The sequence below is a fragment of the Ctenocephalides felis genome, unplaced genomic scaffold, assembly GCF_003426905.1.
Source record: "Ctenocephalides felis isolate EL2017-DRISC unplaced genomic scaffold, ASM342690v1 CF-g0.4_SCAFFOLD_01604, whole genome shotgun sequence".
Classification (NCBI taxonomy): Eukaryota; Metazoa; Arthropoda; class Insecta; order Siphonaptera; family Pulicidae; genus Ctenocephalides; species Ctenocephalides felis.
This window is the reverse complement of record NW_020537758.1, coordinates 30,191,761-30,208,681: the sequence shown is the minus strand read 5'-3', so window position 1 is coordinate 30,208,681 and position 16,921 is coordinate 30,191,761. Positions and strand designations below refer to the sequence as shown.

The window sequence follows — 16,921 nt, the reverse complement described above, 5'->3', positions numbered from 1 at the left end:
TAGAATTAATTACGTTCGCAGGAAATGACTGATTGTTTTATTGATAATTACAGGTTGAATATTTGTTTAATATTCATAAACCGGTATGCATATTATGCTATTCACCATACAAATGTAGAGAGCGCAATAAATTAGAATTTCAATTAAATAGTCTGCGATGAAAACGATGGCGATAAAAGAGTCGACATGTACAAGAAGCCATTAAGAAGTTAAACATTTTAAGAAAAGGAAAATATTAAATATCTCATTTAGAATAATTTGAATTAATTATCTTTAGAACAAAAATTTTCTGACATTTTATCTCTATTTTATAGAATTTTCAACCAACATCAAAGGTAAGTCAAACTAAAACAATACCAGTAATCAATAAAGATTACATTCTTAATTACATTTGATTCTAATGATCATTAAATGAAACATCTTACATTATATTAAAACTTAATTTAAAATATTAATCAAAATTCATTGGCAACTGATGCCCATGATTGACATCACACAGGCTGTTGGAAACCTAAGCCGTCCTAAGGGCATCCCAAAGATTCAAAGAGAAAAAGAAGTGATAATCAAGTCCTGTAGACGTCCCACATGAGTGATGATCATTTTAATGAAGAAATCGATTATTAGTTATTAATCAATTCATTATAAATCAGCAACATATATTATTTGTAACATCGTTTTAACGCTTTAGGCGACAGTGGAGAAGAATAGTTAGCAAATGTACAGAAAAGTTGACTAAGCTATTATTTTTAAATCATAATTTGTTGAAGATTGCTGTATTATGAAACAATAATCGTATTGATTAAGAATAAATATTACAAGAAACCACTTAAGGTATTTATTTAACCAAAATTTAGGGATATTTTGAGTGCTTTTGAGTGCCCTGAGGTAAATGTGAGGTCATACTGAATGACCGTATGAGAGAAGTAAGTTTCATGACTAAATAGTTCATAAAAAAGAATAATTCGAACAAATTACAAATCATCGAATTCCCAAAAACCCCCGAATGCCCATTGATACCTAAAAAGAATTAGCACGCAGAAAATTATTACACCAACAAAAAAAGCAAGTAGGTATATAATATGCAAACAACAGCAGTACGCTCTAAATAATAAAAGACAAAAAACTATTCTGAAGAAAGGAATGATGAGATCGAGCTCATGAACTGTATATAATGCGATTATCAGATCATTGCACCCGTACTTCCAGCCCGAGGCAAAATAAGGTTTTTGGGCAACCAGAGGGACCATCTGCAAGAATGGCAAATGTTGACCCTATCAAAATCGCATTAAAACGACCAGAAGTAAATAATACAACATTTTGACCTTAGATTGTAAATAAATCAGAAAATGAAATATGAAATACCTAGTTTCACGTATATTCTTGCAAAAACAGTAAACTGAATTATTGAGAATTATTAATATAAAAATAAATGTACTTTGTTAGAATTAGTGTAATTATTAATCAAACATCATGCCTCTTTAGTTGTAAATTTCTTTCGTTTATATGTTTTCTTACTTGATCTGAATCTAATAAGAATTGTGTTCAATATTTATTTATATTAGTGAATTTTTCATAAGCTTCAAAGATATAAATTGTGTAACTTTGTAAATCTTGTCAAAATATAACGCAAATATATGTGTTATCAAATTATATATATATATATATATATATATATATATATGTGTGTGTGTGTGTGTGTTATTTATATATATTTATTTATATCAATTATTATATATATCATATATATGTTTACATTACATACATATAAATATATATAAATAACACACTCATATATATATATATATATATATATATATATATATACAAATTAACAAGTATGTTATTCATTTATATGGTCTTTTAAATTGTCCCTTATCTTCTACCAATCTGATTTCAGTACACATATTTCAATAAAATAAATATATTTTTCATTCACATAATCGAAAACTAACTTTTCAAATATTTACTATTTTAAATTCAAATAATTCTAAATTAAAATTGTAAATTTTGCTGATATTTAAAATATAGTAATTAAAATAATGTCTATTAGCGTTAATTAATTCATAACATCAATGAATCAATTAAAATTGTAAATTTTACTGATATTTAAAATATAGTAATTAAAATAATGTCTATTAGCGTTAATTAATTCATAACATCAATGAATAATTTGACTTTATTATAAGTTAATTAGGTTTATAATCAAATTTATTTAAAAATATTAGCATTAGTATTTTTAAAATTTTCAATTTATTATAATATATAAATGACACCTCAACAATTATATCTGTTAGAATATAACTAATTCTGATTTAAGTACTAACATGCTAGTTCATAGTTTAAAATATGGCGCAAGGGCGGGAAAATTATTGTAATTGTGTAACCTGAAGTAGGCGGCGCTGTTCGATTGACATTTGACACTTCTAGCACATCTTCATTAACAACAAGAGAAGTGCTCATTTAGACAAATTTTAGTTATTTTGCAATTGATAGTGTGGTGACTTTCAAAATTGAACATGAAAGGTACGTTTTGTTAAAATCAGTATTAATATAAATAAATATTAGTTTGATAATTATATACGTGCTAACAACAAGTGCAGATCACTTAATGTTAGTACGTATATATTTACGGCATAATATGGTGGCGGGTGTTCTCGGAATTCGTAGATTTTAATCCATCCATCATTGATAATTATGTCCGATAATTATACTTATATGAGATTTTACAATGCATCACGTTATTTTATTCTAGTGCATTCACTATTATTAAAATACATTAATAAATATATAGTATTAAATCTTATAATATGCGATATGAAAAAGACTTACATTTTGACAGCTACCAAGGTCATCACGTACATATTTGAAAGTATGCTAATTATAATATTGTGGGAGTAGTAATGATTATGACAATATATTGAATTAGAAACTCCCAACAATAAAAAAAATATAAATTTATTAACTATAAAAATATTTCGATATCAAAAATATACTTGACATGTCCCATTGTTTTTTACAAATAAAAACCAGCCTGCTTGATATCGCCACACACTCCCTGCCCAGTGTTGATCTCACAGTTTTTTAAAAAAACACAGGGAAACACGTTATAAAAATGTGGTGGGAAAGCAGATTATAGCAGACCAGTGTTGTAATACTGGTCAATTACAAATTTCCATGTTTCGTCAGCAGATCCACCGTATGTGGTGATTTGACCTGCCATCAACTCCATATTCTGCATAATGTTCTCGATCTAATGGGTATTAGTTATATCAGAATAACTTAATGTTTAGAATGCATAATTTATGGGTACAGTTTCCATTTCTGCAAGCGTTGCATTCGTATCTGATGAGTTTCGATCAGAGAAAGAAGTTGGCTCTTTATCCAAATCAGGATCATTGGTTTCTTTGACATAAGAGTCCAGAATTGTGGAATCCAATAAATTATGTCAAATTTTGTTTTGATTCGTCGTTGTCACCGATAATGGGAGGTAGCATTATAAGACGATTTGTTGAGTTAACAGAGAAAGAGAGGTTAAATTGCATTCCAATGAAAAGTTCAGGCTCCAAATTATTTTTTCTGTCAGCAATAAACACTGAGGTCTGGGTATACCAAATGAGTAACCTCGGAAGTCTGATCCAGATAGTAAGTGCGTTAACTATGATGGATTGGACTGGACATACCTTATAGGTCGTCACTGAAGACCAGTGATTATGGTGCTGCGTCAAAATCAATTTTTCTTAAATCTTCGAAAAATAAAACTCCTTTATCTTCATCTCCATCGTCGTGAGTCACCAATGTGGGAGTCGTAATGATTATGACAATATATTGAATTAGAAACTCCCAACAATAAAAAAAATATAAATTTATTAACTATAAAAATATTTCGATATCAAAAATATACTTGACATGTCCCATTGTTTTTTACAAATAAAAACCAGCCTGCTTGATATCGCCACAATATAATTATAACACTTTGAACTCATTTAATAAAACACGAACTGTTTATCGCAATAATTTCAATCTTTTTTTGTAATTGTTTTTTATTATTTTTAACACAATAATTGTGTCATTATGACAACAGAATGAAAAACTTCAACAATATGAAGTTGTAATATAAAGTGAAAAAGTAGAATTTTTTTTTTCGGTAGTGGTCATACTGTTTATTTTTTAGGCGTAGCTCAAATTTCATTCTTGTTCATTGCAACAGCAGCTGTCAAATGTTAAGTTTTGATTATTTTTAATTAAATTCAATATTTTAATTTTTAAATTCAATATTTCAAGTTTTAAGTTAAATTCAATAATTATAATATGTTTTGTGTATAGGGTTGAAGATAACCATGTTGTAAATCAGTATTCGAGATGATGCCGGCAATCCGTGCCAGAGACATGAGACTCAAGGTTAGTGATCATTTTATTTATAAATTAAATGTCGACAATAGTGACCACTTATTGTAAAGATTTTTAATAACCCCGTGTTCAAAATAAAAATTTATTAGCAAATTTGTAAATAAACTTGCATAATCAATTTAGAAAACTTATAACTAAATGTTTGATGAATTGAAAGTTACTTAAAATATTACTAAACAGCAATCTAAACTTTGTATGTACAAACTTGTGTGAGCGACGCGAGCAAAACTTAGGAAAAATTATACTGGAGATTTTATATTCGTAATATATCATGTTCTGTACGAAGTTGTGTTGCATGCAAAAAAGTACAAATTTGATGAATTTGACGATATTTAACACTCTGTAGTAGTTAATAACAGTTGAACTTTTGCGACAATATAGATTTGACTTTCTTAAAAAAGTCGCAATAATCTACGTTTGATAAGTAATATCAAACTATGACATATAATTTTTTGTAACTTTTTCAATTTTTCACTCTTTAGTATGCATTTCTCATCTCATATTTCATTCATAATATTTTTGCGGTATTGTGTTTTATATCCAGTTTCAGTTTTTACATTTGTGGTTTATATAAAATAAATACTAACTCATTTATAATTCACAAAAAATACGTTATAGGTTTTATAACCTACATTTTTTAGTGATTCACGTTATACTCGCATCATTCTGTGTTATTCTTGTTTTAATATTTTCGAAATATAAAAGGGTTCATGACTTTATTCAGTATACAGATTCAATATAAATCCAAATCTAAATGAGTATTCCATATAATCATGATGTATTTATTCTGATCACTTTTGTGTTAAATTTACACAATTCAAATAATTTGTTTTTTTTTCATATTTGATAAGATAATTTCTATCTCAATTATTTCTAAGATTTTTGGTGACTTGACTTAGATTTCTGAGAATTAATTCCAATTTGAATTATTGGAAAAATATTTTTATTGTTCATACTAAAACTTTAGAACCTTTACCTTTTCACCTAGTTTGCAAATATATGAATAAGTTCATTGAATTTCTCTATTTGTTACCATTTTTCAATGGGGTAACATAGAGACATTTCTCAATATATTTAATATATTGATATATACCTCAATTCATATATTCCTCTATTTATATACAGGCTCTAAAATATACCAGTGAACAGCACTGGTGTCACTGGAACTAACTTTTCTGTGGAACTAAAATTGACATTGGACTGAACTGACGTCAGTATTGATCAAGAAGCAAAGAACAAATGATATATTGTTTTGAGTCAAATGATCTAGATTTAATGATGTTGTGGTTATACACATTATTAATTATTCCAATAAAGTCCTACATTTCTATAAAATGCAGTTGTAACTGAATTTCTTTAGCAATAGCTGAAGGTATAACATTTGCCACATCATTGCAAGGCTATTGCAATCTTCAGAGTAAAACATCTTCTATGTATATACTTAACACTTAGACTTGCAACAAAATTAGACTTGCAGCATGATAATGCAGTATGATAATGAAATACAATGCATTTTTGCATCAATAACTGAGCACACCATTTTTGTGAATGTTGACTTCCAATCAGAATGTGGATAACAATAAACCATTGACTATGTAAACAATGTAAACAACAAATAATTGACTATGTAAATATTGATAGTTGGTAATATGGTAACTACATTTGAATCCTCCATTTCTTTTTTAAATATTGCAATAACATGTGAGCAATCTCAGGAATTCAGTACATTATATTCTCATAATCCAAGAAACCCATCAAGTAGAAACAATAATTCAATCCAATCAATCAATGGCCAAAATTACCATTCATTAGCCTTCCCTCGTCTCACCTGAGCATGTTTACATCGCAAACGTACCTAATTCCTGTGTTTCTGCCTGCATATGTATAAGTTTCTCCAGTATTAGTATTAATTAATCCAATATGGCGCCGACATGGAAACTCACTCGTACATTGAACGATTATTATTTTGGTCTCCGGAGCGTGCAGCTTATTACATTGCGTTTCGTATATCGGCGGCATATCGTTGACATACGAGGAAGACCTGGTCTAGACAAAGGGCTGAAAAACAGAAAAATCGAAAAAGGGTGGAATTTTCTCTTTGTGTTACTTAAACAAGCCCTTGCTATTATGAATACTAAAAATAAATCTTCAGTATCTAACATACAAAATGTACCTGAACTATTCTAAGCAAGTAAAGTATAGAATTTTTCAACGATACTATTTTAAAATTGAACAAATCAAAAGTATAACCAGCCATCACCTTAGTTCTTACGACCTCACTATCAAAAGATAAACGGCCATGTATACTCACAACGAGAGTATTTTTTTTCCTTGATTGTTTTCTTGGTTTTGAGCTCTTTTATTTAGTTTATGATACCTGAATATATTTTTTTAAGTATGCGTAACCTAATTGTTTTATAAGATGTATTGTTATTTTTAACACTTTCGGGACGGCACCGATTTCAAAACAATCTACTTACCGGCTGTAAACTTGATTTCATTGTGTATGTTATGCAATTTGTTTGATAAAAATTTGAGTCATTGAAGGACATACATTTTTAATATTAATTTATTTTTGATCATTTTATAAAGAATGGTGACGTTCAAAAAATGCATAGCTGGTTGATTTTGACATGTTTTACAATAAAATGTTGTTCGCCGCCTTCCTCCTGGTGCTTTTCTGTCAGAACAGACAAAACAATCCCTTTTTCTTTTAGGATTTAGAATATGCCACTGATTAGTCAGTATATTTGGTAATTTTTTTGCTGCCATAATGGTTTATTTTTTCTATTATATTGTCTAATAATTCATTTATAAAATGTAAAGTAAAATAATCTATTGGATGTCTTATATTGCTTGGTGTTTGTAGTCGGGGTGTTTGTTGATGTATGTCAAACTCGATTATTGAAGGAGAATCGGCACATTCGCTAATGTCTTCCCGCTCTTCATTTATTTCGTCGAACTTCTTCTTTTTGTTGGTTGGATAATATCATCATCACATTCATCGCTATCATCGGTGCGAATAGTAATTTTGTAAAATTTGTCTGTATGAATGTCTATTTGAAACTCATCTTCACTACTGCTTAATTCACAAAATTTACTAGTCGTTTTGCCACATTTAAAACCGCTCGGTCGTTTTAAATATTAAAAAAAGACCATATAGCTAAGAAAAAGGCTAAAAATACTACTAAAATAATTTAAAATTATTTTCAAAATACAATACTGTTTATCACTGCTATATGTAATTTATTCAACTTTTTTATGCAAACTGAGTCATTGTTTATAAAATAGCCTATGGCGCACAGAGTATGTTTGTTCACTGATGTGAGCAGCCGTCCCCAAAGTGTTAAGTTAGATTCAATTAGATATTTTTATATCATCCAACCAACCTAGCAAAGGTGTAAACAATAAGTAAATAATAAATAAAAGTAAGTTAAGCTAAAATAAGTTACTTTATCAGAAATAAACTAACAGTTATTTCAACTTTGCAAATATTTCTCACAAAATACCATGTCAAGGTAATATGGAGTGAATTCTTATTGTTAAAAACTGCACCCATGAAATTTGTATTTCGCACTTCTTGACTTATGTAAGTACTATTTCGTAATAATTCTTTATAATTAAAAATAAGTCATTGGAACTTTTTTACCTCGTTCATTAACTATAAATTTTACAGTTTGATAGTTTGATGGCAGTTTGTGTGATACGTGTTTCATATTGAGTATAACTCATTTGGTTTTGATTTTACAGTATGATTACTGAAAGTCTGATTGAACCTTTGTGCCCAACTCACCACTATTGCAATAGCGATTTCTCATAATGCAAAATCTACAACACATAACGTATCAAATAAGTAATATTTTAATGAATTCATATCATGTTTTTGAAAATATTCCTTCGGTACAATATCTACCTTTATTTTAATCTCTAGGGATGTTTTATTTCTTTTAATCCGAGCTCCAAACAATGCTGACAAGAACGCTAATTATCTCGTGTGCTAACTAGCAATTCATTACAATTAGAACCGACCCGCTCGACTTATTATTTCATATTTATGAAATCATTATGATATTACTATGTTACGTGGCTTAAACTATAAATCGTTTATATAATTATAAAATACGAGAAAATTTAACGTGGTAGAAGATAACAGGGGCACGATTTTTTTTTTATTAAAATGTACGATTCATATCCTGAGTTGAGTTGAATATTATCAGAATATTTAGGTTAGACAGAATTATTAGATTATTAGAAAGCAATTTATCGATTAGCCTATGTCTATTTGATAAATTTATTATTATATTTTCTATCTATATTTCCAAGTAAAAATCGATGTCACTACTGTGACGTAAGGCGGAACTTGTAATTGATAGTCAACGGCTCCAACCACTAGTCTACTGTGAGATCCCAGATTTTTAATTAAATTGAAAAAGAGCAATAATTTAATAGATAAAGTCAAATTTATTCTTTGAAATCAATTTTGCTCTAAAATGATATCACCTAAATGTCAAATCGTTATCATAATTTAACAGCTATCAGAATCTGTTTGGTTGAAGCTCCTTTCGTCGTAAGTTAGTATGGGATGGTAACCCCAACGGATGCTCGATACATATTTGATTACTTTATTACTAGAACCCATCTAATAGGGCTGACTTTATTCAATTTAAAGTCTATATTCCAAGTGTAAATTGATATCGCTTTCTCTCGATATCAGAGTTGTTTGTGACGGCGACTGAACCCGAGATCTGGTGCGAACCTACGCGCCAACTGCTCCGCCAACAAGGCCCCAAATGTTAAAACGTAACCCCTCCCCCAAAAAACAGCATTATTATATATTTGGATTATTAATGCTTTGTCTGAAATAAATTTTCATGCTGGCTGAAATTGCCGTCTATGTTTGCAAGTGCACAATGTTTTATATAGATGATTATTCCGGTTGAATGATTTTAATATAGCATTTTGCTGTAATCAAGGGTTTATATTTTATATATCAGTAACTGCTCTGATTAAAAACATAAAACTTACAAAAGTTTCATTTCGCGCGTTCATAGAGATGCTGCCTAAAATATTCCAAAGAAACCAAGAATTTTCTACTGTGCAATCTCACCCATTGTAAGTTTTACTACCTCATATCTTTCTTGTATGCAGCTACAGTAGTTTATTTTACCGCTTATACATGCTGAAACAATCATATATTATCGGGTTGGTTCATATCAGTTTGTACGAGTACGTATACAATGTACACAATCAGTAAATGGACGTGGCACAAAAAAGGTACAAACCTGCATATGCACCGAAGGAAGTTTGTATACAAACAGTATCGATTGTTTTAAATATTTAAATTGTTATAGAAAAAAGCCAGATATGCTAGTAACTTAATGTGTGGTATGTATAGAAGACCGGTGAACGAATTAGGTAAATAATTTAGAGTGCATGTTGTTTGGATGAGAACAATGAGTCTATTTTTTGTTGAAAACTCGATGGATGTAACTGTACTTGTAATTTTTTGTGTTACTATTTGAACTATATCTAAAAATCATTTAAATGTATTTAAATTGTCACAAATTTAAAAGCAAAATGATATTAGATATAATTGTAAAAAGTAAGAAAATAAATGAATAGTAAAAATAAAATCAGCAGGCAGTTACCCTCTCACTAAATTTTTATTTTTTGAATAAAGAATATCGATATTGCATGCAAAAAATCTGAATATATAATATTATACACGATGTTGGTAAATAAATAAATGGTAAATAATTTATACAAAAATATAATTAAAAATATTTTTTTGGTATATTGTGATTTGAATTTTTAACATATTTGTTACAGCTCTTTGTTTACTATTTTAAATATTACAGCGGCTTCATTGATATATTGTATTCATTTATATCTAATATATTTTCACGAAAGAATACATAATATGAATTCTAATTACAATATTAATTACATCCATCTTATGTGATAATGTTCTATTGTCTGGGAGCTGTTAACAAACCATATAAAATTAACATTTAAACATCATTAAAACGGTAGCCATTGCTATAGGGGAACTGTTTTATCATAATGACGTTAGATATCATTTAAATAATAATAAGAAGGAACTTAGCCAAAGTTTTATCTTATCTAAGTTTTATACTATTAATAAAACTCTCTCTTCACATGCATGCGACATTCTTTGTTTTGTCCAGTTCCATCGCATAATAAACTCATTAAGAGTTTTTGTGAATATGTAGTTTATTTAAAATTTATATATTCAAGTATGAATATTTAAACTTTAGAAGAAAATTACAGAAATAGATGATAAAGTTAAATAAAAATTCATTTAACCTGCAATAACAGCAGTTTTCAAACAGTATGCATAATCGAAATAATTGCATAAATAGAAAGCGATTTATTTTGTCATGTTTTAAAAAAAATATCTTCACATATTTTAAGTTTGAGGTATCAAAATTAATTAACAAATAATGATTAAAAAAATGGGACAAAACTTCAATTGATTTCATGGATTTCTTTAAAATAATAGAAAACTGCCAATACTATTTTAAAGCTGATTTATTGACCTCAAAGCTATCATTAAGTCAAGCTGAGACAAAACCCTAAAACGCTTTATCGGTCGGAAACTTATTGTTAGTTTTATAAAGGCCGAATAAAAGCGCCATTAATTTCAGGGTCGATGTTGGTAATCTTCACACCTGCTCGTTCATTCGAGACGGTGGTAGACTACCCGCTGAATTTTAGGTAGATACTGAATTCTTCCGTAAGTTTTAAGAAACCAGGTAAAGAATGTAAGCATCTTCTTCTTAAAGGTGTTTCGAGAAATCTTATATACAAATAAATACAATGGGAAAAATAACAAACAGCTAGACAACTTCTGCTTACTTTCCAGTAATTATAATAAGGCATTTTGCAAAATGAAAAAAAACTTGATTTTATAAGTAGTATTATTTTATGCGTTTGTATTTAAATATGCCAAAAATACTTTAATTTTTATATAGCGTAGAGCGGACACAAAGGTCTAATTTGACTTTAAGTAATGATACTGTCTAAATCAAATAGATCACATCACAACATATAACAAGTATAAAAAAACAATTATTGCGTACTATGTTCAGTAAAATTTCCAGTTAATTTCTAATTACCGAAATGTGTCTTTTTACTATTTTTTTTAAATCTCTTCCTTTTTACCTCATAGGCGAGCTACAATGTTATTGTCTGTGGCCAAATACATCCAATGTCTTACTTTCAATTTAAAAGGAATATTGGGAAATAATAGCTACAATTTTCAATCAATGCAAAATATAAATTTTATGGCCGCATTTTTGACAAAGACATCACTCTATATAACCTTCACCTGGAATTTTGTCAGAAATACTCCCAGAATAAGTATTAAAATAATTTATTTTTTGCAAAATAGCTTTTTTTTTAACTAAAATCACATTTTTTTAACTATTTTTTATTGTTTACGTTTTTGCCAGGGTAAAGGTTTAGTTGGTCCCATTTTTAGTTGGGAATTACGAAAAAATCCGATTCTCTTTAAATTCAATATAATTATTATTTACTCACACAGTTGAATGCTCGTCCTTTTTTGTGATTTGCAATTACATTCAACGCTAAAAAACAAATGCGTCTCCATAAAAAGTATCAGTCCTAAATTATATTTACATTTGCAATTAAAACAAAGATAATATTTCCAAGAAAAATAATTAAAAGCGAAGTTTGAAAAAGAGAAAAGCAAAAATTACCAATCGTTTTGCTGTCTGATATACGACCGATATTAGTTTTGCGACAATGCACTAATATTCCCGTCGCGCACCTTTTAACACAAGAGGTATTCATATTCAGACACCGCAGTTCGAGCTAAGCCTCTATTGAATTCTTGTTTATTTGCAATTTCTTATGTTGTGGCTGTATATTTTTTATATTGTCGAAGCTTATTATGTCTGCATGATTTAAAACCGTATAAAATGCAAGCATTGTCAACGAAACGGTACGGGTTCCCAGAATATAAGAAATTTTATGATCCGTTACCGCCGTTTTATGATCATTAGTTTAGTATTTAGCAAGTATTAAATGGTATATACATATGTATGTGGTTTATCAAATGCACCGCGATTTGAGCAAAAAACGGCAAGTTTAATTAATACATATGCCAAATAACATCACATGGAACATAATTTGGATTTCAAATGGTTAGATTTTCATATACTTCAGCGAAATCTGTTATCAGTGAAAGGAGAATTGAATCATTAGAAGATGAGAATAATAGAAATGCATGCAGATGATAAACTATTTGTAGAAGTTTCTATATCACTTAATAATAATTCAATACTTAAATATTATATGCCAGTTTTCGCACGCTTTTCCTACTCAATTCTACTTTTACATAAATATAGGAATTAAGTTTATGCGGGCACGGCTTTGCTAAATAGCGACTGTTTGACCCGCATTCTGTTATTATCACACTTCTTATATCTCATTAACGATAATTACCAACACGTTTATGTAAGTATTCATGAGAAATTAAATTGACTAAATTAGATAACAAATATTGCTAAAGGCATTTTACACAGTAATTCTCAAACCAATAACCAATCCAAACCGTACGTAAAATTATTTTTACCTGCTTCAAAACTAACAAAAATGATTTATTTTAAAAAAGTAACGATTTTTTACTAATATTTTTGCGGTTATATTCGAACCCCACACAATGTCTATAGACACTGCCTATAATTTATCCTGCAAATTACATAATTTTTCAAAACACACCTGTAATTTAATATTTTAGTAGAGTGAACGCAGGTTTAAATAATTTCATTCAGCTGTAGGTTTATGAATTTTTACAAATCTTATATATGAAAAAATACTACAAATAGTATTGAAAAATATTATAGGAATGCTTAGGGTTTAGGTAAAAATAATTGCGCGTGGCATTTCACCTTAGACCACAGGGAACCATCAGAGCAAAACGGTTTTTTACAAAACATCAGAAATTGTTATCTTAAAACATCTGCCCACTTCACGTCGAGAATGGACTGATGATTCAAAAACTATGAGAATGTGTAAACAAAGGCTTTAAGCTCAAGATGAAACACTCGTTTGTATATTGAAGCAAGTTTGTTTACGCGTGAAACGCGATTTCCTTCATGGGATTTTTTTTTGCAAAAATATAAATAACAATAGGAGCTCGGACCTCCTCCGTCATGAATGGCTGTCAGAATAGGAAAGGCTTAAACTGGCCCACGGGATTAAATTGTTTTGTTATTTGAATATTTTATTTTTTGGCAAGGTGCACATAAAAAGCAAGGTGCTACTTTCAGTTGTTTACTCAAAAATGCTCATTTTTAGTAGCATTTATAGAAAAGGGTTTGGACAATGGACATTGCACGCAGTGTGCCTACTTTGCTTTACTCTTTCGATTGCTGTATTGTATATTTGACGGACAGATGCGTGTGGTATATGAATTGTGCTTTTCGTGTCAAATTATAATATTTTTTATTCTCTCGTCAAGTGGAGCATTCAGGAAATATAATTGTTATCAGGAATTGAGTTTTCATCAAATTTTGACAGGCATGGGAATGCAGACTGTCGAATTAACTTTCTTTGATATGATAGTACATATCTCATATAAAAGCACACGCATAAAAATTTTAATTATATATACTGATTATAGCATCATAAATTTCCAACAAATCTATTTTATCACGTTCTTCTAGTATTAACTTGTATCAATTCTCATTTACTTTCGTAACAGAAATCAGGTTTCACTAGTTTTTGCGATACTAATTAATGGTTTCACTTGACATATCATCCACACCTCCAGTGCAGATTTCTCAAGAATTGCGTTAATTAAAGACGTTTTAATACCTATAAAGGCGATTAAATTCTATGAGCGTTGCAGTGCATAGATGAAGAAAATACAAAAAGACTTTGGAGGGAATCGATTCTAAAATTTGCTGCAAATCTCGTTCTCGTGCCGGTTCGATCAGATCTCGACACAAAAGCAACAGATAAATCTAAAACATCTCAAGCGAAATCACGTAATGTCCACTATCCAACTTATAGTATTCTAGCGGAAAGGAATATGCGAAGAGATCGAACCCGGAGGTCCGCGGTTCGGTTCTAGTCACGGACACAACCGCCCAGGGGGCTCGACACACACACATTTGCATTCTGCCTTATATCTGCAATTAGTTACGTACTCGCTCAGTATCGGATTGGAAAAATAATACAACTAAATAATGCAGATATTACCTATTTTTGTAAGAATAAGAAATATAAAACAAGTTAATAATGGAATGAATAATAGATCAACAATCTAGCATGATGTAATGTATTAAATACGCGGTGTAATTGTTTTTGCCTTGCTACTTAAAAAATGTTATAATAAACACACCCAATTCACGTCATATCTAGAAACTTTCGAATACATTCATAAAGGAAAATGTTTTATTGTTCTAATTCAAAATAAACCAATGATGCAGTGTGTCAGAGACGGTAGGAGTTATTGACTAGTTAACTATGACTGACGAATATAGTCGTCATGGAGAAGTAGTAGAATTTTGTGTATTTTGTAAAACAGTGGCGAATTTCTTTTTAAATTGAAATTTTTGAAAATAAAACACAATATATTCTTAAATGTTATGTTGTTCAGAATATTTTGAAGCTATGACTGTACATAATAAATTTTCGTCGACGATTTCGGGAACACGGATCAACCGATTTGAATAATTCAAAAAACGTTCGATTCGTATTGATAAGGAGACGTGCTGATTAGTTTTTGGCGAAGGCAGGTCTAGCCGTTCCAAAGATACGGGGCAAAAAGTGCCGAAAACGGTAAGTCAGTTTTTAAGAGAACGGAGCGTTCGATTTTAATAATTCAAAATTGACGAGATGAAGAATTGATCAAATTTTCATAAGGGCAAGTCTAACGGTTTCGGAGATCTAACAAAAAAAGTAAAAAAAAATGCCATTTGGCGGTCAAAAAATGATCATTAGACATATGCACATCAAATTATCAGATATTTTATAGAGATTTTAACAATAAGTATAAATTTTGTTTACATTCCTATGGGTTCCGTACCATGTTTATGCGTTGACAGCGACGCGGCGCATAGCGCTTTATATTTTTGTCTCTATGCAGTTAAAGCAGTACGATTGCTTTGAAAAAATTTCAGATCTTCCAAAATATGTCAAAATAAAAAAAACATTTTTTTTACCAAAAAATAAATTATTAAAAAAAATTATTTTTTTAAAAAAAATTTTTTTTTTTTAATTTTTTTTTTTCAAAAAAAGTAATTTTTTGTCCAATTTATAGTTTCTCAAAAATCTTATTTTTTTTAAGTAAATTTTTTTCAAAAATGTTAATTGTTTTTAAAACAATAATAATTTTTGGTACGGGAAGTTCCAGCAATTTGCCTTAAGGCACGATGCCTTAATTGCCTTAAGAGAGAATTCTACTTACAGCTAGTTTTCCTTCAAATCTGGGAGAAATTGTAAATTTTCGTAAAAAACTATCTTTTCATTCTGGTTCCATTTCTGCACTTCCATCAACTGCGCTTAGAGACACTCTGACTCACACAGCACCGCGCATACACATCGATCGCTATATTGTATAGCTTTGGTTGGAAGATATACCCACAAAGGTATCAGTAACACAAAGCAGATAGGATGATGATTAAGATAGCGTTGTGGGTGGTACCGCGTCCGCCTCGGAGAAATCGTGCATTTTATTTATTTGTCCATCGATTACTCTTGCGAGCAACCTCTGAAGAATGTGTCCGATGTCCACGATCTCGTTTTTCCCTGCCGAGAGACATATGACTGCTGCCACTTTAGATAAAGGAAGTAAGAACTAATATTTTTAATACGAACTCTCAACGTAATGAATAAGAAGGAAATAATTTATAATACTGCTGGAACAAACGAGAAAGTCAAATGAAGATACCTGTTCAAATTTACAAGATTCAAGTTACGTCTTTCATTTAAAAAAATATTAAAAAATACGTCGAATGTATACGATTACGAATAATAAATAATGATTAATTTTTTTTCGAATATTATTACTATTCTGCAATACTAACAATTTAACCCTTGCACTAGGAGCGTCGCCTATATGCGAAATCCGCTTACGACTGTCTTCCATAGACGTTTCAAATGTGCCGACCATTGCTTTAATATTTTTAACTCAGAGCTGACTTCTAAAGAAGTTTAATTTATAATTGTAATATTTAAATCTCAGAAAATACAATTTTCATTATGAATTAAATTTTAATGGATATTGATTAGAAAATCATATAATTTGTGTATCAAATACTTGGACGACTTGCTGGCTCGTACAGGTGTGTCACTTCCGCGGAAATCATATACTCGTTGGCAAAAGCGCTAATAAATTATTAACTATTAATTTTGTAATTAGTTCATCATTAAAATTGGTTATTACTTTGGCTTCTATTTCTATACTCAAGTTAATATATCAGTTATAAGAATATTTGTTTTATACGTTTTCTGTTAACGT

General features: G+C 29.6%; 1 long non-coding RNA gene across 1 annotated transcript; it reads left to right on the top strand.

Moving 5' to 3' along the window:
• Positions 1-2,437: 2,437 nt before the first annotated feature.
• LOC113372664 lies at positions 2,438-5,644 on the top strand. The gene is made up of 3 exons (XR_003366786.1): positions 2,438-2,523; positions 4,324-4,398; positions 5,533-5,644. It is a non-coding gene; the product is annotated as an uncharacterized LOC113372664 (long non-coding RNA).
• Positions 5,645-16,921: the final 11,277 nt, after the last annotated feature.